The following is a 19,209-nucleotide window of genomic DNA, read 5'->3' on the forward strand; positions in this document are numbered from 1 at the left end:
TCTCTCTCTCTCTCTCTCTCTCTCTCTCTCTCTCTCTCTCTCTCTCTTTCTCTCTATCTCTATCTATCTATCTATCTATCTCTATCTATCTCTATCTCTATCTCTCTCTCTAACGTATTGATTTCAGATACGAAGATGCTGAAGGCTCAGGTCGTCCGAATTCGGCGACTGCTTAAGAAAACATAAAGCAAGATTGCACAAAATCGTCTTGCCTGAGATACCTAAGACTTTAATAATATTAGAAGGCAGTACATTTTCTATTTCGCATGAACATTTCCCCATGAGAAAGCTTCATTCGAAATGCTTTTTGATTAGGAACAAAAACATATTTTTTTCAACTGTAATGTAAAAAATACGAATGAAAAAAATGCAAATTGTAGGAGTTAAATATCTTCTTATGTGCTTCCTAGAGTAAAGTGCTCGTGTCCAGTTCGTAAAATCAAATTTGCATTGACAAACTGAAATATCGCCGCGCCTCCAATCATTTATTTATATCATACTTGGCTATATGAAAGATCATTTAAGACAAAAAAAAGGAAGAGCAAAAAAGAACGGCAAAGATGATCCGATTTGTAAAGCAAATATTTCTTAGTCATTGAACTGTAGCCAGAGGCGATAATCTCGATTTCATACCCAAGAATATCGCCACAAGAAAGTCGGCCACTTCTACTTTGATCGAAAGTTAAGATATGCATACGAGATCAGTCGCCTCCACCCATTAGTATTAAATCTCCAAACATAGAAGCGATTAGTCGACACATTGACAAGTCGATTGACGAAAAACTCCTTCTAATGGCAACTTTGGATTCTAAAGTCACGTGAAAACATCTTTCTTACACTTGAATATGAATAAATCTTAAATTTCTCTCAGTGTATTTTACGATTTTCAGTTTAAATTATTCATAATTTATATACATAAGTAGCGAGCGAGAAAGAGAGAGAGAAAGAGATGCTGAGTTGGGAGAAAGCCACCATCATAGTGTAAAGTGCTGATTTTAATGTGGAAATAATTACATGTTTTATGAAAAACGATCAACATTCGCGTAAGGCAGCAACAGTTACGGTATATTCTCGTCTCGCTTCCAGGCATTATGATTCTTAAAGTTTATAAGAACATAAAAACAAAAAAAATTAAAAAAAATAAATAAAAAAAACCCGTATTTTTTTTTTTTTTTTTTTTTTTTTTTTTGTATAAAAACTTTGCTATAAAAAAAAAGAAAAAAAGAGAAAGCACCTTTTATTAAATCTCTTATGAATAATACTCTTCGCATAGACACTGCGGGCCAGCAGCGGAAATATTGCATTTTATTATTAATTTCTGTAGGCTATACAACATCAATTTTGTTATCCATTATAGAGAGTAGTAGCACTTTAGAGCCATTTATGCTTTATTACGCCGTTGCTTTAGCTTTGCAAAAATGTTTTTCCCATTTAGGCTGCTGATGCTGCTGCTGCTGTTGCTGCTGTTGTAATAGTTGGCCAGGCATAGTATTCAATTTGTAGGCAATAAATCACGGACCGTTGATATGTGCTTGACCATATCATGTCCTGATAAATATTTGCTGCTTTAATTAAAAACGTTAACAAGGTTATTACGAGCACATCGCCCAACCATTATACATTGGCCGTCTAACCGCAGCCAGTACCGATTGCCTGGTAACGGAAAATACATAAAATGCTTTTACCGCTAAGGCGCGTTAGCCTGCAAGTGTCGGTTATTATATGCGTGTTATGAACATGCACGAACAACAACATATAACAAACAACAACACGAATAATAGCCGAGTAAAACAAAAGCAATTTTTGTTTGATTTTGCATTAACATGTTGCATTACATTGTGTCAACAAGAACCTTTAACCACTTTCACAAACACAAACACAAACGCAGACTTTCTTCTCACACCGCGAGACACCATCGGCATATTCACGTACGTACACAGTGCATTTACGGTTGGTTAATTAAAATTGACTTTATATTTGCAAGTGCATATAAATGCATATCATAGTAAGTGCATACTTGTAGGCGGTCGGCAAAAAAAAATGCAAATAAATGAAGAGCGGGGCAATCACAGACACTTGTCGGTGGTTTATCAATTTTATGAGCTTAGATATGCGGCAAAATCAACAAATTATTGCCCCAAGTATAGGCTGATGCAACGATGATGACGATGATGATATCATTTGTTTTTTTTTTTTTTTTCATTAGTTTACATTACTTTCAGACTTTATATTATATATACATACATATATATATATATATATATATATATATTTAAAAGCCTTGCTTTTATGATTGATATTGAGGTAAATAATCGAATAACTAGGAACACATGATTGCCTTTAATCTGGATAATGATGACAGAATCATTAATTTAGTAAAATTCACATGCTTATGATAGAGAAAGAATTTTTTATCCCCCCCCCTTTTTTTCTGTTTGCTTCGACTCGTAACGAAAGCTCGTAACGAAAACTTCAATTTTTATTTAACTTAATATTTACTTCTGTTAAATTTTTTGTCCATTTTATCTCGTTAACATTATCGATTCTTTTATAAAAATTGACCATTGGCGGGCAATTTCAATACACATGTGTGTATAGATATTTTAGGTACGCAAATGAGCTATGTACTCGTCCCGCTCAAATTGGTTGCGTTCCATTTTTTCTTTTTTTTTTTTCTTTCAAATTCCAGTTCTAAATAATTTCGATGTTGATGTTTAAACGATGTAACTTTCAGTTGTCGTTCAATATATATATATATCACAATTTAACTGAATTAATGTAGAAAAAAATGCAGCTAAAATTACGGAAATGATGATTAGTTGGCTGGGAACGAAAATGCATTGAACTACGAAAAAGTTGGAAATTCGCATACGTCCGTCCGTCTCCCGGAAAAGCAATCGACAAAGTGATCTTACACTTAAACCAGGAAGTTGTACGGCACCCCACGATATTCCTCGGACATGGCCCTTGCCAATCACCGCTCATTCATGCGATCGATGCAGTCACTCAGTTGCGGCCAGTCAGCGGTTCACAGAAGTTGAATATGTGAGAAAACGAGTGGATGAGTATGTCGCTCATAAGTCAGCAAGTTTCCGCCGCGAGACAACCCATAATTTACAGTAGGCATAGACAAGCGTCAGCCCACCGATCCACATCCGGCCCGCCACGTTCGATATTTCAAATAATTCAATTGCTTCGGACATAGCAATGCTTCAAATGGATTGTATTTGCCATCATTCTCGTAACATCTGTTCTAGCTCCTGCTGTGATATGATAATTAATATTTTGGTCCGTTGCCCATCCCTGAGCTATGCGATAATTGGCAAAAGGCCATCCGTAGCGATGATGCTTTGTAACGAATATATTTTCAATAAAATTGAATTTTTTTTAAAAAAAAAAACGGAACAAATTCATTTGCACACCTATTAATTTTTATTTTTTTGCTGTGCAGTATTTTCACAATGAAAGTGCGAGCTATCAATACTATCGTTATTTATAATTTTTTTTTATTTATTTATTTTTTTTTTTTTTGTTTTCTTTATGTAATTTATATCTGTAGTTGTTGCTGTGGCAAAATCACTCTCAATATTTAATTTCAATATTTTACATACTATTGAAAATATTAATTATTTTAATAAACAACGTAATTAGTATGTGGTCAACCAAAGTAATCGTTTCGCATATCCTTAGGCTTCAATTATATAATAATTACATTTTTTTTTTTTTTTTTCTCAATTTGTTTTTGACACGCAATTTATATAAAGCGTAATAAGCAGCTTATTTATACGGTAACTGTATTAAACTAAGTTTTTTTGCAAAAACTGTATGTGTGTTTTATCAAAAAAACAAATAAAAAATAAAAATAAAAAAAAACAAAAAAAAAGAAAAAGAAAAACATTTAACGCTATTATATAATTATTGCATTAATCCATAATGAGAAAAGCCTAAGTCTGTCTAAAGTGAAACGATAAATTTTTGTTGGACCGTCTGAATAACTCAGATGTATCGCAAGGTGTACACATTTTCGATAATATATAATAACGGCTTGGTCAAGTCCGTCTATCAATTCGTCCTTTCGTCCTGTTCGCTTGTGCTATACTTTTAGAAATCGCAAAACTTGACACAGACTACTAAACACTAATAACAAGCACACTCATCAATTGAATCAATTTTGTAAATCATTTGGAAAAAAAAAAAAAATTAATTCTTCTATAAATATATTCATAACAAGTTGTTTAAAATAAAAAAAAAAAAAAAAAAAGTTTGTTTTTAAATCAACTCTCATATTAATTAACAATATATACAATTTTATATCCAAACTCTTGTCACACCTTCTATGCTATTGTAGGCAAAGAGTCTTTTGCACTCAACATAAGTATTACGAAGTAACAAATTTAAGAAAAGCTCTGACCCCCTGTATGCGCCGCTCACTTTTAGCATCTGCTAATGTCCTTTACATGAAATCCAATTTACGAAAGTTAGAAAATTTCTTATTCTTCTTCTTCTTCTTCTTCTATCTTGAATATTTTCACCATTTGAGCCAAGTGCCTTTCCCTTTGAGCAACTTTTTAATCTCTGCAAACAGCCAGGAGTCATTGACGGCCAGATCTGGGGAGTACGGTAAATAAGTAAGCAATTCGAAGACTATATCCAGGCATTCTCTTGATGAATCAGCATCTTTTCTCAGCAATCACTCAATCAAACAATGCTAAATAATATTCGCTATTGTCGTTCTGTTTCCTTTCCTCATGTTGCGTCCCAAAATACGGATACCATAAGTTTGCCAAGTGACTTTTGAGTTTTTGATCGCTTTAGACGATTTTCATCAGCTCCTGTCCGCTCAGCTAACGATTTTTTTGATCCAGTTGCCACATTCCGATGCAAGAAATGCATACGCTTTCGCTGGGTGTGAGCAAGCGTGGCATCCACTTGGAAAAATGCTTATGCACGGCAGGAAATACATTTGCCTTCTGATCTCTTGAAAGTGTCAATTATCTCAGGCAATTTCAGTTTTCGGTTCTTCAGAACAATTTTGCCCATTATTTTTAATGTGTTCTGAAATAACTGGCAGTTTTTTCGATATTTGCACGGCCGCCTTCAAACGCTGGATACGGGTTAATAATGGTTAATTTCCCTGATGCAGAGTCTTCACACCGCAAGGGTCGATGTAACCAACGTCAACTCTAAACTAATTGCTCGAATGCCATGAAATTTTGAGACGTCTCGCTTGAAAGCTGGCACTATTCAGAAATGGCAACTGGGTCTGTCGACAGTGTTGCCACATATATTTCTCAGACCGCACTATGACAAATAGCCAGAATACCATATGTAAATGATAGGAAATCTTATAACGAACTAGAACTTGGTCGTTACGCTGGTGAAAGAGGAAACCATATGTGATATTAAAAGTATATCAAGTTTGTACGGATGTATGTAAATAGCAGGAGTACTTAAGATGGACTCAACTTTTATTAAGCTTTTAGGTTGATAAAGTAATTCGATCCGAATCATTTGCAATACGTAAATTGAATGCTGCGTCAACAGACCTCAGAGAGACGGACAAGTTTAAATCAATTAAGAAAATAATTCCCAATCGATCATTATAGTAAAAGGTGGGTCTATTTCAAGTACTTGTGGATGTTTCGTACATCCTCCTCACATACTTAATATACACTGTATAATATGAGGTTGAGAGTGTACTTACCAGCTTATTGTAAACGTGACGTGATAAGTGGATACGTGGATATTGCCGTTAATCTGATAAAAGTGAAACGATACTCTTTTTTCTAAAAAAAAAAAGCTTAAAGTGTAATAACTCTAATGTTAGCATGCGGACAGACAGTCGGATATCTGTCTGAAACGGTTAACAAATTTAAGAACACTACTTTAATCAAAACATTTGCACGAGATTTAATCACAAATTTAGAAACCTAAAAAGAGGGAAACATTACAAATTTGTGAGCTAACAAAGAATATGTCAAAGAAAAATATGAAAAAAAAAAAAAAAAAAAAAAAATAAGATCGCTGTAGACCGCTGTAAGTCCGACTATTAAGCAATCGACGGCAGTTTGTTTAATACAAACATTCATTCATTTCCATCTTAAAAACTGCACAGAATTTTTAGAAGAAGACACAATTTGCATGTAACCCGTCAAATTTGGAAAATACTCCTGACGCCGTCGAAATTTAGCAGACTCAATTTGTTTGTCAAAGAGTTTAGTAATTTGCGCTTACTTCCATCATAGGAAACTGCAAGTTAGACTTTGCCGCTGGTTTCATCAGAAAATATCAAAGATGTCCTATAAGAACTTAAGGAATTTAATATCCGCGTAAAGACAGATATACCCCAGGCATAAAAATGTTTTTTTACTTATTCATTTTAATAAGTTTTCTCTACTTTTTTTTTCATTGGTATATACATTTTTGCACACTAATTATATAAGTAGTGTATAAATAATAATTATTTGATTCCATTAGGTTTAATCATCACAGTTTCAAAGGTGTATTTAAAGTATGTGCATGCAATTTGATGGAATTCCCTTTCCAATAATTGGTGAAAAATGCACATAACAAAGGAGATAACTTAAAGCTTTCGTTTGTATATAATTATTTAAATATTTATATAAATTTATATGTATTCGTATATCTTTCTAAATAATGGATTTATTATCATATTGAAATAATACATAAATAACTCATCTTCAATTAACTTGCTCCAGTATATGCATTTTCATTTATATTACTTCATCAATATAAAAAAGTAACAAAATTAATTTAAATTATGTTTACCTATAAGATAACCATATTTGATTTCATTCTATCAAGTTTCATATTTATTTGATTTCTTTTAATTTTCAATTTATCCCTTCAAACCCCAAACAGATCAAAGCTTAATGCATAAGCAACATGCTTTCTATGTAGAAGCTTTTATGAAAGCGCCACCTATGTCTAGTGTCTGCAAACAATTTCCGTATATTACGGCCACAAAACAAAATCAACTTTAACTGATTAATAGCTGCTGTGAATAGCACATGCACAAACCTATAAACGGCAAGGTTGAAATAAAAGCATTAAAAATTAGCAAAGTTTAAATTCGTTACTTTGATCCTTAAAAGCAAAAAATCACACACACAAAATTATTAGTCATTCCATAAACAATAGATGGCGTTACTGGTCCTCTATTTCGCTTAGTTAATAAGAGAAATGCATCACCATATACACATGCACATGCATTTGATGAATATAGGATAAACATTACAAATATTGTTGCATCGTTACGATTCATGCAGAAACAATAGTAAGAGTAGCTTGTCGTCCGCATTTAATTTGGTCGGCATACGAAGGCGCATATACATATAAACAACAACAGTTTCTGATGTGCTATTTTTACAAAGCATGTATTTTTTTTCCTTTTAGGTAACAATGGTAAAGTGTCCATATAAACCATTCATGTCTTATGTGTGAACGAATAGTGTGGCAAACAGTACTATGTCGTTATAGTATACAGAATATACTTATGATAGTGAACAGTCAGTTACTTTAGAATTAAGAATTAAAAAAAACAAATGATAACTGCTACGTAAGTCCCTGGTGTTTGGTCTTTTTTCGTACATACACACTTATATGCACACTATAGCCCATATTCACTTAAAAGCATAGAAGATCGTGACTTTGTATCAAAAAACTATTAATAGAATTTTTGCCCATATAAATGGAATGTGAATGAAAGAGAAAGCATACAAATGTCTGCTAATTAACAACGTTACTACTATTATTGATAACAAAGACACAAAAATTGTCCAAGAATCTTTTAATCTCAAATTTTGGACAATCTATGTATTTCGTCGTCTGTGGTTTATAGTAACCAGAAATCATTTGGCTCTGTCAACAGTGTTGCCATAATGTGTTAGGGCGGAGTCTTATTGACTGATGTGTTATACGCGTGTATTATTGGACTGCAAGCATAGAATGAGTGGTCAATCACCGCGTAACCAAGGGTTTTTCTTTCTTTCTCTCTCTCTCTCTCTCTCTCCCTCTGTCCCTCTCTCGCTCTCTAATGTATCAAAGTAAAAAATGTAAATTATTGATTGACATTTTCTTCATAACAATAAATCGATCGATGAAGTTCGCCACTAAGTAAGTGAAAAGAAAAACATTGTACCTATACATAGTCTAGACTTTATTCGACTTTGCCCTTTTAGGAGTGATATAATATTTAAAATAAGATTGACGTGAAAATGCTTTCGATCTATCAATTGAGTCGCCTACGATTACAGGAAAACCTTGTGATAGCATTTGCAACTTTCTTGCTTACTGCATACGGTAGACGGGGAACAAGTTGTCCTCTCTAACAGACTCGTACACTGGCAATAAAAAAAAACCCAATCACTTAAATAATAATGAAAACAATGGTATTTTCTTATTGATAGATGGTATTTTTTATACCATGTCCGTATTCGATGTCCATGTTATTACAAATAAATGGCAATAAATTGATCTTATTATGGGACACTTGCCTAGGTACACAAAACTTAAAAGTCTAACCGTGTTAAATGGATTGAATGTAGTAGTTAAGCCAATCATTCGCACTTGACTCAATTACTTTTATCTTTGAGGGCATAAAATACGGAAAAACTTGTTTGCGTTTCTGTGCTCGCCACATCAATCCTTACTATTATCAATTTTTCTATTAATTAAGGGGCATACCTGCACTGTCGTGCAAACCTCTACGATGCGCGATATGTGGACAAGCAAATGTGAAGTCAAATTTAATTAGCCATCCGTAAATGCGCCGTAAATAGGAAATGCTTTGCATGCTTCGAGCACGGTCTATGCTCATAAGTGTGCAAGTGGTTAAGCAAACAACTTAAATACGAAAATAAACAAAAAATCATTTTGTTTTTCTGCATGGTAAGGATATTGGTCGTGTATGCATAGCATATGTATAGGAAGCATGTGCAAGCATGATAACTAACACTTCTAGTTTAACACGCAAAAGCGGTAAAAGCATTTTATGCATTTTACGTTGCCAGCTAGTCTGGATTGGTTGCGGTTAGACAGCGATGCCTACGTGCGTGTGCGCCTATAATAACCTTTAACACTTTAACCTGTTAACACTTTTAATTAAAGCGGCAAATATTTATTAGGGCCGTTAATGGCAATCAAAAGCTAGTTTGTGCGTTCTTGCCTACAACGCGATAGTCATATCAAGCCAATCGAAAGGATGAGCGATGGGCAAAGGCGATACGCAAACATCCGACTCTATAATGGATGAGTGAATTGAGTGAATTGAACGACACTAGTCTGACCAATAGGAACACAATTAAACAAACACGAATAATTTGTCAAATAATTTCTGCAATTAACATGAAATTTGTATATAATTTTAAAAAAATATATATATATTTCAATATCCGTGTGCTTTAAACCGCACGTTACTTACTGCAATTGTGTTGATAATTTCGTCTCCTTTCCACACCTATCAATCAATTCTCGCGCTTTCGCACCGATGTCCATTTTCCAGGTTGACTTATGACATCTTATCCAAGGATATATAAGTTTAGTTGTTTATGTGTTCATTTCTTCTTTCTGCGCGACCAAGTGGATATGGCTAAGTCGATTCAAAATTCTAATCTAGTATATCACTTTGTGTACATACGGAACATGATCGCTCTCCGTTACATATTTTCAGCGATTATGAAAAAAAAAAAAAAAATCTCTCTCAGGAAGTCTAAGTGAATTGAAGTTTTCTCATATGTTTTTCGAACTGACCTTCCTCCTTCCTCCCTAACCACCAAACAAGCTTAAACCATTTGTAGTGGTAAAGGATACATTAAATTAGTGGAGATATATTCAACATCCACTCTCTACAATAGCAATCGATTTAAGTTTGTCCATCCGTCTGTCCATCTATCCGTCGTCTGACCTGATCTGTTCATGTGTTATTTGTGTTCAACCTGCAGATGGGAATTTTTAAGATTTGATTGGTGCACCCGCGTGTTTTGACTCAGGGACGATCCCTGTAGAAAAGGGTTCGGATCGGATTCGGAAATTTGTCCATCCGTCTGTCCATCTATCCGTCGTCTGACCTGATCTGTTCATGTGTTATTTGTATTCAACCTTCAGATGGGAATTTTTAACACTTGATTGGTGCATCCGCGTGTTTTGGCTCAGGGACGAGTTAAAAACAGTTTGGATCACTCTTTTCTCTTATTTTAAAAACTCATTATGTGAATATCTATAGGATAGCGTAATAGTTGGTCGTGGCCAACTGTAAAAGTTTTTCAATTGTTGTAAATAATATTTTTAATTATAATTGTGGTCGTTGAGTATTAGTTTCATTTACATTAATTCAGTTCATAAAAACGAAATTATCAGCAAAAACGATAGCGACAGTAAATTTACATCAGAGCTTATATGATGATAACCAAACTGAATTCTGATAACTTTTCAAACCACATAACACACAATCCTCTTACTCTCGTTGAGAGTATTGTTGTTCATATTAACACTTTAGATATCGTATTTGTTGTTTATATTATTTAAGAGCACTTCATATAAATAAATGTTACGACGTATGTCCATTTAAAAAATTTTTTTCCAAAATTACCATCACATGCTGCATTATGGGGCAGGGCAATAAAACAAAAGTTAAAAAGGATAGCTACGGAATAATTATGAATACATTGCTTGCCTTCAAGTTCAAAAAAAAAAAAAAAAAAAAAAAAAAAAAAAAAAAAACACAAACACAAAAACGATGATAACGAAATTAAATCAGCGAATCAGCGAATCAGCGTATCATTGTTTATAGGACAACCATTACGGTCGTTGAATTGACAGAATTCATGGCAGTACGTGATTCTCTCTCCTGCCTTGATGCCTGTCATTGAAAGCCAATTTAGTCGAGTTAATTCGCTTAAATATTAATTGAATAATGTGCGATAATATATAAATCGCGATAATAATATAAATTGTCAAAAATATGGTCGATATGAACGATACTAACTAAAAATCATTATTAACTATTTATAAACTATATATGAACGCTTGTATGATAGTTAATGTGATCATATCTAAGTGCAAATATATAGATGAAACTCATATATATATATATATATATATATATATATAAATATATATATGATTTTAATGATTTAAAGGAATTAACGGTAAAAGAATAAATAATAAGTAAATCAATTTGATTTACGGAATCTGATGATTTTATGAGTATTTTGAAGTTTAAATTCTTGTTAAAACTTCGCCAATAATTTCTTTAATGTGTACGTAAACTTACTCGATTATTGTGATGTACAGAGCGCAACGAAACGCGTATGTCATGTTCAGTCAGTGGTTTTGATTTTATTATTGCCTTACATGGGTAAGAATAGTCAGATGCAAGGTTTAATGGTTGAATATGGAAGTATTGCTAGATGAACATATCTGACACAGCCCTTCTTAGGCTGATAACTTATATTACATATCAAATAAACGAAAATTGAATTCAATTTAAATGTAGGTAACTCTGCCAGATATTTGAAGTTTATTCAATGTTATAGCCGCCGGATAGGCGAAGGTGACCGTTTTCTTCCAAAACTGATACCTCAAATTGGTTATACCTCAGTCTAAGTTATCTACTACATCTAATCACATCTAATTCAATTGGATCTTTTGTTTTAATTTTCCTCTCCAGGTGAATTGCAAAGGTCTAGTCTGAAAGATAATTGGTTTGGTATTTTGATCAACGTTTAATGTAATTCTGATCCAACTACATGGCCTAATAGTGATCACTAAATACTTTCTTCAATTGATTGTAATTTGATCAATGATGTAACTGATTTTGATATCATACGAACCAACAATCATTCCCGATCACCACTATAGTTGGCCTAAGAGCTTCGGGTTTAGATTCTTGTCGTGTAACGTATTGATCTGCCTGAGTAGCCCAGTATACACATATATATATATATATATATATATATATGTAGGGACTCATCAAGGTGAATGTCGCTATGCTTCTAATCAAAGGTCCCACTGCCAGTCTACACTGTTGTCTTGTCCGTTAGTCTGCGCTTATATGGTTGTTGGTCCGTTAAGTCACTGTCCAAGGTTACACTCATTCACACACATGCGCACAAATATCGTTCTCACGAAACCATATTTATTGCGTAAGCCACAGGCATTATTGTTACATTCCCCGTGCTTTGTTGGACTTAAACCAAGTTAAGAACTCACAAATAAAGGGCACTACTTAATACTGCGTCATAATGCTATTTTTCTTGTCTACTGCATTTACCGCACGCAACCTACCAACTTGAAAAATCGACGGCGGCTTTCCCTTCCTACCACAGACAATTTCCTTGCACCTTCTTCTTATGATGGGCGAGAAGTGCTTCAAGTCTTCATCTCCGACCAGAAATTAGATGTACGTTTTTGTTGTTGTTTTCAATTATTGTTTGTCTTGTACCATTCACCTTTCCCTTTTTCCTTCCAGTTCTTGTTCTTGAAATTTTGCGATAGACATGGCGTGTACTGTTCCTAAACTTGCAATTTTTCGGCTCATGACTCTTCCAATCGCCGCATTTGCATGATTTATGCTCCTTCTTTCCTGGGTTCTTCTTATTGCTATCCTTCTCCTTGTTCTATGCGTATTTGTTAAGGCCCACTTTATTAACGCAATTAACATGATTGTCAACACTGTTAGCATTAGATGAATTTGCCTGTTCAGTTATCAATGCTTTTTTTAAAAGTTTATCGGGGAGAGTAAGTATATCAGACAGTTTGATGAAAATCTTTTCGGGTAAACCTGTTTACAACACAGTACTAACTTCTTTACTCTGGCCAACCATTCAGCAAGCTTTTCATCATCATCTTATGTCGCATTATGAAGATTTTCTTTTTCTCAATCAACGATTGCAGATGGAGTATAGTGGATGCTTAACAATTCGCTTAATTTCGCTGACTGTCGATGACGGACTCTACGCAAACTGTGTAATATAGAATAAGCAGCACTTCCAATAGATTTAAATAGTATGGCTTTTATGACCTTTTCTTCTTGGCAATTTACTTCAGGAAAATGAATGTCTAGCCTCCCTTTCCAAATGTTCCACTCTTCTTTTGTTGGAGAGAAGTCCCCTAAATGTGTTGTATTATAAAAAGTTAATGGTTGTGCACTCATTCTCATTCTTTGTAGCCATTACGATTTAATTTTAATATATTTACGGTTTATGACATGCACAATCGGAGGAACCTAATGTTGGCATCCACAATATTTGATATAATTTTGTTATTTTCTGACCTCCACCACATCACATCATATCAAGCAACTTGAAATACATCTTAACTATCAATCATCTATACAATGTGAATACTAAAATTCTTACTTTTATTCTTAAGAACAAATACATATTCATAAAAATATACGCATACATGTATGCAAAGCTTAAATTTTCGGTTAACAAGTCTTTGGTATGAATTATTGCTATTTACTCGCTAATGTACATATATATTGTACTTTATATCTATACACATATTTCACCGCCTTTTTATTACGTTATTAGTTCTAACAATATATTATATTATTACGATTGTTCAACCACTAGACCTAATGACGCCGCATTATATATATACATTTTTATTATTATTACATTTCATTATATTTACTTATATACTAAAATAATAAGCCATTTTCGGTATAGTTATCCTGTTGCCTTTGCTGCGTCCCCGCCGAATGATGAGTTGTGAGCATAGTTGTGCATAGTTGATTGAAACGATTTCCGGGCTGTTGGATCGATCGTCTTTCCTATTCCTTAACCTAGCTCGCGCAATAAAAATGTATTACAATATCACGTTACAATATCAATTCGTGTAAAAATTATTTAAATCGAATTTTTCTCTTCATCAATTTGTGATGCACTAGGTGCAAGAAAACGCGTGTGTCAAGTTAATTCAATGGCTTTCTTTTTATTATTTTCTCTAAATATGTAAAAATTGTCAGATGCAAAATTTCATAATTTAATATGAAGGCATTCCCAGATACACATATATGATATACTAATTCAATTATGTACAGTAATTTATAAATCATCAGATAATCAGTTAAAAGGGTGGAAATGGAAAAATGATGAATACATTGCATAAAATGACTTTCCTGATAATGATAAAAAATACAATAAGAGTATAAAAATAACCAAACACAAAAAGTATGATAACGAAATTAAATCAACGTATCAGCCTATCATATTTTATATGATAACAATTACGGTCGCTGAATAGACACAATCCATGGCAGTATTTTGATCTCTAGCCTGTCCTGAGGCCTGTCATTGAAAGTTAATTAAGTCAAGTGTTCGCTTAAATATTAATTGAATTGTGTGCGATAATATGTAAATCGCGATAACAATATAAATTTTTAAATATGTAACCTATACCTATACTGGATACTAACTAAAAATAATTATTAGCTATATATAAACCGTATATGATGGTTAGCATGGTCATATAGAATGCATGTACAAATAAAGTTTAAATAGGAATGATTTTAACACTAAAAGGGTTGATAACTAAAATCAATTTCATTGATGCGTTTAGGAGCAAATATGAAAAGAATAGCAAATATGCTGTTGATTTGATTGAATAATAAATCTGCATGAACGCATACTTCTATTGAAATATTTTCATTAGAAACGCGTTGAGAGTTTTGTAAACTGACTGTACTCAAAAAAAGTAAATATAAGCCATTTTGGACGAAAAAGTTCATGCACAAGCTTAGTAGCATAGCCCGTACTGTGTCGAAGAGCATTACGCCTCGTTACTTACTCCCACCTATCAAGACGATTGACTCCATTTCAAAACCTATCAATAAATAATGCCAGTCAACGGCGCAGTTGAAGTAACACGTTCAGCGTTGGTCAGTGGAAGAAGCGTCGCCTTCCGATACGACAATCGCAGGTAACATACATTTTTTCAATGGCTTGAAAAATTTGGAGAGAGGTTGCTTGGAAAGTTTTGACTCATCCACAATACTAATCCGACTTACTTTGTTCGATTACAATTTGTTTCATTCTCTTCAGAAATCTTTTAACCCATTCGCATAAGTCTTCTGGGCAAGATGTTCATCGTAGCCAAAAATCAGCAGCAGTGAATTAGACCAATACTCATTAAAGATTCTAGGGAATGTCAATTTTGTGCGGTTTATTTGTACGGATGGCTTTACTTATTTCCAGAAAGTAGACTTACTGCTAAAGGAGACATACACTGTGGTGGATAAGAATGATATGTTGTTCAAGAATAACATCGATGAATGTCGGCTTTCATTGAAGAAGAACGAAATTAACGTGTGAAAAAGAACTGATGGCTTTGAAAGTCCGATCGAACAGAAGTTGAACAATTTTAAAGGAATTGTCGAACAGCATGATTCGTGTGGCAGTTGAGAAGAATGTGAACGGCGTGGAGAGGTCGACTCAGTTAGCGGATAAAATAAAGGAAACGTCGTCTTTTGCTTAGGTTGTCAAGGGTGCGGCTTGATTGGAACTTCAACAGTTTTCCTAAATATTTGTAATGAATGCAAGATCAATATATATGCCATTATTTTCAAGTTACCATTATTTGATGTTGTAGCCATTTTTGTGGCCGAATGATAGTCAACCGGAAAAACAGGGGGAGAAATAAGTGTACAGGCGAAAAGAAAGGGCAAGTCTAGCATTCCCTCTTCTCTTCATGAGAAGATACCAATAAATGAAATGATGTAAAAAAAATGTAAAATCTGTACGAAACGTTTCTTACCTATCACTATCTTCATTTTTACATCAAGCCTAAACAAAGTATAAATTTATTTTTATTTATTTAATAAAGACTTTACTACTTTACAACCCCTTTTGTATTTCTAAGAGGCTCTTCATTAATTTGCTCATTAATTTTTTTCTCGATTCACTTTTTTTACGATTCAACTAAAAAAGATCCATACAATTCACTTCTTCAAAGACGATTTGGTTGTAAAAACCCCCGGATATTCAATAATAATCAAATATGGCAATTGTGGCACTATGTCACATCATTTCACAATTTTACGAAATTTTTTTTTTAGGAAAGCAGCTCTGGCAGTTCTGGGGATTAGATACTTTGTTATAATATGGGAGTTAATGCAACAATGTGTTGTGTTTACCAAATGTGTTGCCGCGATTATTAGGTAGGATTCCCTATGAATCCTTCCTTGGCAAGGGTACTTGAGTTGTAAGTGTATCCCTATTCTGCTCGACTGCAGAACGCCAAGTCTATCCGTCTCATGTAGTGCCAATGAAGCTCGGCAAGAGACGGTCCCTAGCTAAAGCTTAGGCGGATTTAACGCCTTTTATAATTGAGCGAATAAAACGCTTTGTTATGAATTGCTGTTAAACAATTAATTCTTTATTTCTTTAAGTGCCTTATTTATGGTTAAATCTACAGGTGATTTTATGCTACGTTAACACTTATTTTAATTAGGGCGCCTGGCATCGTATCCAGCCAGTTGAAGTGCGACAAAATTTTTGTTTTACTTATTTGCTACAGAATTATGCAAATTCGATCACACTACAACTTACATTACTTGTACATATATGTATTTTGTTGTTGTAAAAGTATTATCGCACGTTCGTTGTTGTTGCAAATTCTAATTTTCGTTTACACATGCAATTGTTTACATGATGTTGAAAATAGGTAATCACAAAAAGTGACACAGCAGCAACTGGTCACCGCAATGACGAAAATCTCGTTGCCTAGTGTAATTAATATTAGACAATCATTACGCCTTTTACTATATGTTCACGGACAACATAAGATTTTCGTATAACATTTTAAGCAAAATGCTTCACTTAAAATCGACTAATATGCAATAGTTTCAATGAACTTGTAAAAATTAATGGTTTAGCCGAATTATGTGAACACAATGTTGCCATATTGCCAAAAAATCAAATTTTCTTCAACACTAATGCAATAGTTACTCATGAAACTCTTGTTGGGATAAACGAAAATTCTTTCTCATAGATGATAAGAGAGAAATGAATATATGAATGGGAAATTTATTAACTTCTTCGATCACTTGATGGCATAAATGATAAGAAATGGTAACGTATTAATTGTAACAGCGTTCTTCAACTATTTAAAATTATTTCTCAATCAAATTTCTATATTGAGTTCGTTGTTGTAACATTTTTATCAACATCCAACACAAGAATGTCGAGAATATCGTAAAACTGCATAAGTAATGTCATGAAGGCAAAGGTGTCCTTTTGAGTCTAATTAACGTATCAACAAATAACAAACAGTTTGAGAAGTTTTCTACTAAATACGCGGGAATGCTTATAGCATCCTCTCATTTCGACATTAACTGGCAACTACCAAACAATGCACTGTAACGAAAACCAATTACTCAACAACAATAAAATCAAATTCAAAGTTCGCTTAATCCCTTAAGCGTCCTTTAAGCGTTTATTAACTCTGTACGGTTTTTTAAGGCAATCAAAAAGTTTGCCGCTATTTTGTGTCACAAACCAATTGGATTACGAACAACAGCCGAATACTGCAGTGAAGAGATTTTCATCCCGTCATAGAGAAACTGGCAAAAATAAGCAAAAATCCCAAAATTCTATAGGATGTGGGAAAAGGAAAAATGCAAAGTGAAAAAAGTGCATCTTTTACGTTCCCCATTACTTGGTGTGTGTGTGTGTGTGTGTGTGTGTGTGTGTGAGTATTACGTCATAATTATATCAAAAAGTCACAAGAGTAAACTCAAAACGACATTAACTAATTAATTACAAGCAAACTTGATTTTAAGAAAACTATCAAACTGCCAAAGCATCTTATCAAACGTTTACGTTCCCGATCTCCCTAAACTATTCACTTTAGCTTATTATGGAATCTCCAAAAAATCTTGTCGCATATAATAAAAACGGATTGTCCTCAATAGAGGAACTAATCCTTGCTTTTTGCAAAATGTAATCAATTTTTCAAACAAAAAGTAACACATATTACGTTGTTGTTGTTGTCGTGACTTTTCATCGATGAGAAATCCATCAAACAATAGCCAATGTTCTCATTTTGTACTTATATGTGTAGCCATTTATGAGTTAAAAGGGGGATTCTTAGCATCGTTAACTTTGCCCACATAATCCTAACGTCCTTACATCCCCCGCCTTATTACGTAGTAAATTTTTCAACAACACCTACGGTATAGCGAGACAGGATAAACAATTATAATCATTGGAGTGAAAATGACGAAATGAGGAAAACTCCTAATGAGTTTAACCTAACAAAGCTATAAATGGTGCACAATGAATAATGCATCTCAAAGGACAATAGCGGAAGACAGACAATGAATAACTGATACGAATAAAGTGATGAACAACGAGTAAGCGACTATTCATTCACACAACATGCATAATACATAATCGATAACACTCAAATCACGGCATAGGCAAAACGGTTAACATTTTATTTAGTGTTTGCTAACTTTGATACCCACCACCGAACGATGGGGGTGTACTCGTTTTGTCAGAATCTTTGCCAAAACAGCCAAAAGGAAGCTTCCGAGGCCTTGTAAAGTGTATACATTCTTGATCAGCGTGAAAGTGTGAATTGATTGAGCCATGTCCGTCCGTTATCATTAGACAAAGCTCTAATGATATAACCGCTGACGCTAATTAATCAAGTGGATTATCTATAATTAGTTCTTAGATGATATCCATTAAGCGAAATGAGTTATACATTTAAAATCGGTACATTTTGCTTCTAAATCAGGCTGCTACGTATTTTTAAAAATTCTCTTCACGGACATCCCGCTTGATTAAAAAGAATTTTATTTATTCCTTAAGCTGTGCTTGATTGGGTGGTTGCCATGTATTTAAAATTACAGATTTATTAAATATTCTCTTGTAGCTTTTAGGTAATTATTTACCTATTTACTTAATTATTACCATGGCAGAGTAAAATGGATGTAGATCCTAGCAGTAGGTTCTCCCCGTTCAAGTTACAACAAGTTTCGACAAGTATGCGTATATTTTTCTTCCTCTTTTTATTGCTAAATGTCTGAATACTGACTGAGCTTGCAAATGAAGTAAAGCGAACATGATTCATGTTAGAATTCAATGTGACGTGCTGATATACCTATGGCTACCGATAAATTTCATTTACGCTACTGCCTTTTGTATCAATCCCGACAAGAAAGAAATGCTACAGAAG

At 33.7% G+C, this 19,209-nt stretch overlaps 1 pseudogene; it reads left to right on the top strand.

Annotated features, from left to right (window-relative positions):
* The first annotated feature begins 1,737 nt into the window (after positions 1-1,737).
* The window catches only part of LOC119632609, a 43,203-nt pseudogene continuing 25,731 nt past the window's right edge, over positions 1,738-19,209 (top strand).

The sequence above is a fragment of the Glossina fuscipes genome, unplaced genomic scaffold (assembly GCF_014805625.2).
Source record: "Glossina fuscipes isolate IAEA_lab_2018 unplaced genomic scaffold, Yale_Gfus_2 1, whole genome shotgun sequence".
NCBI lineage: Eukaryota > Metazoa > Arthropoda > Insecta > Diptera > Glossinidae > Glossina > Glossina fuscipes.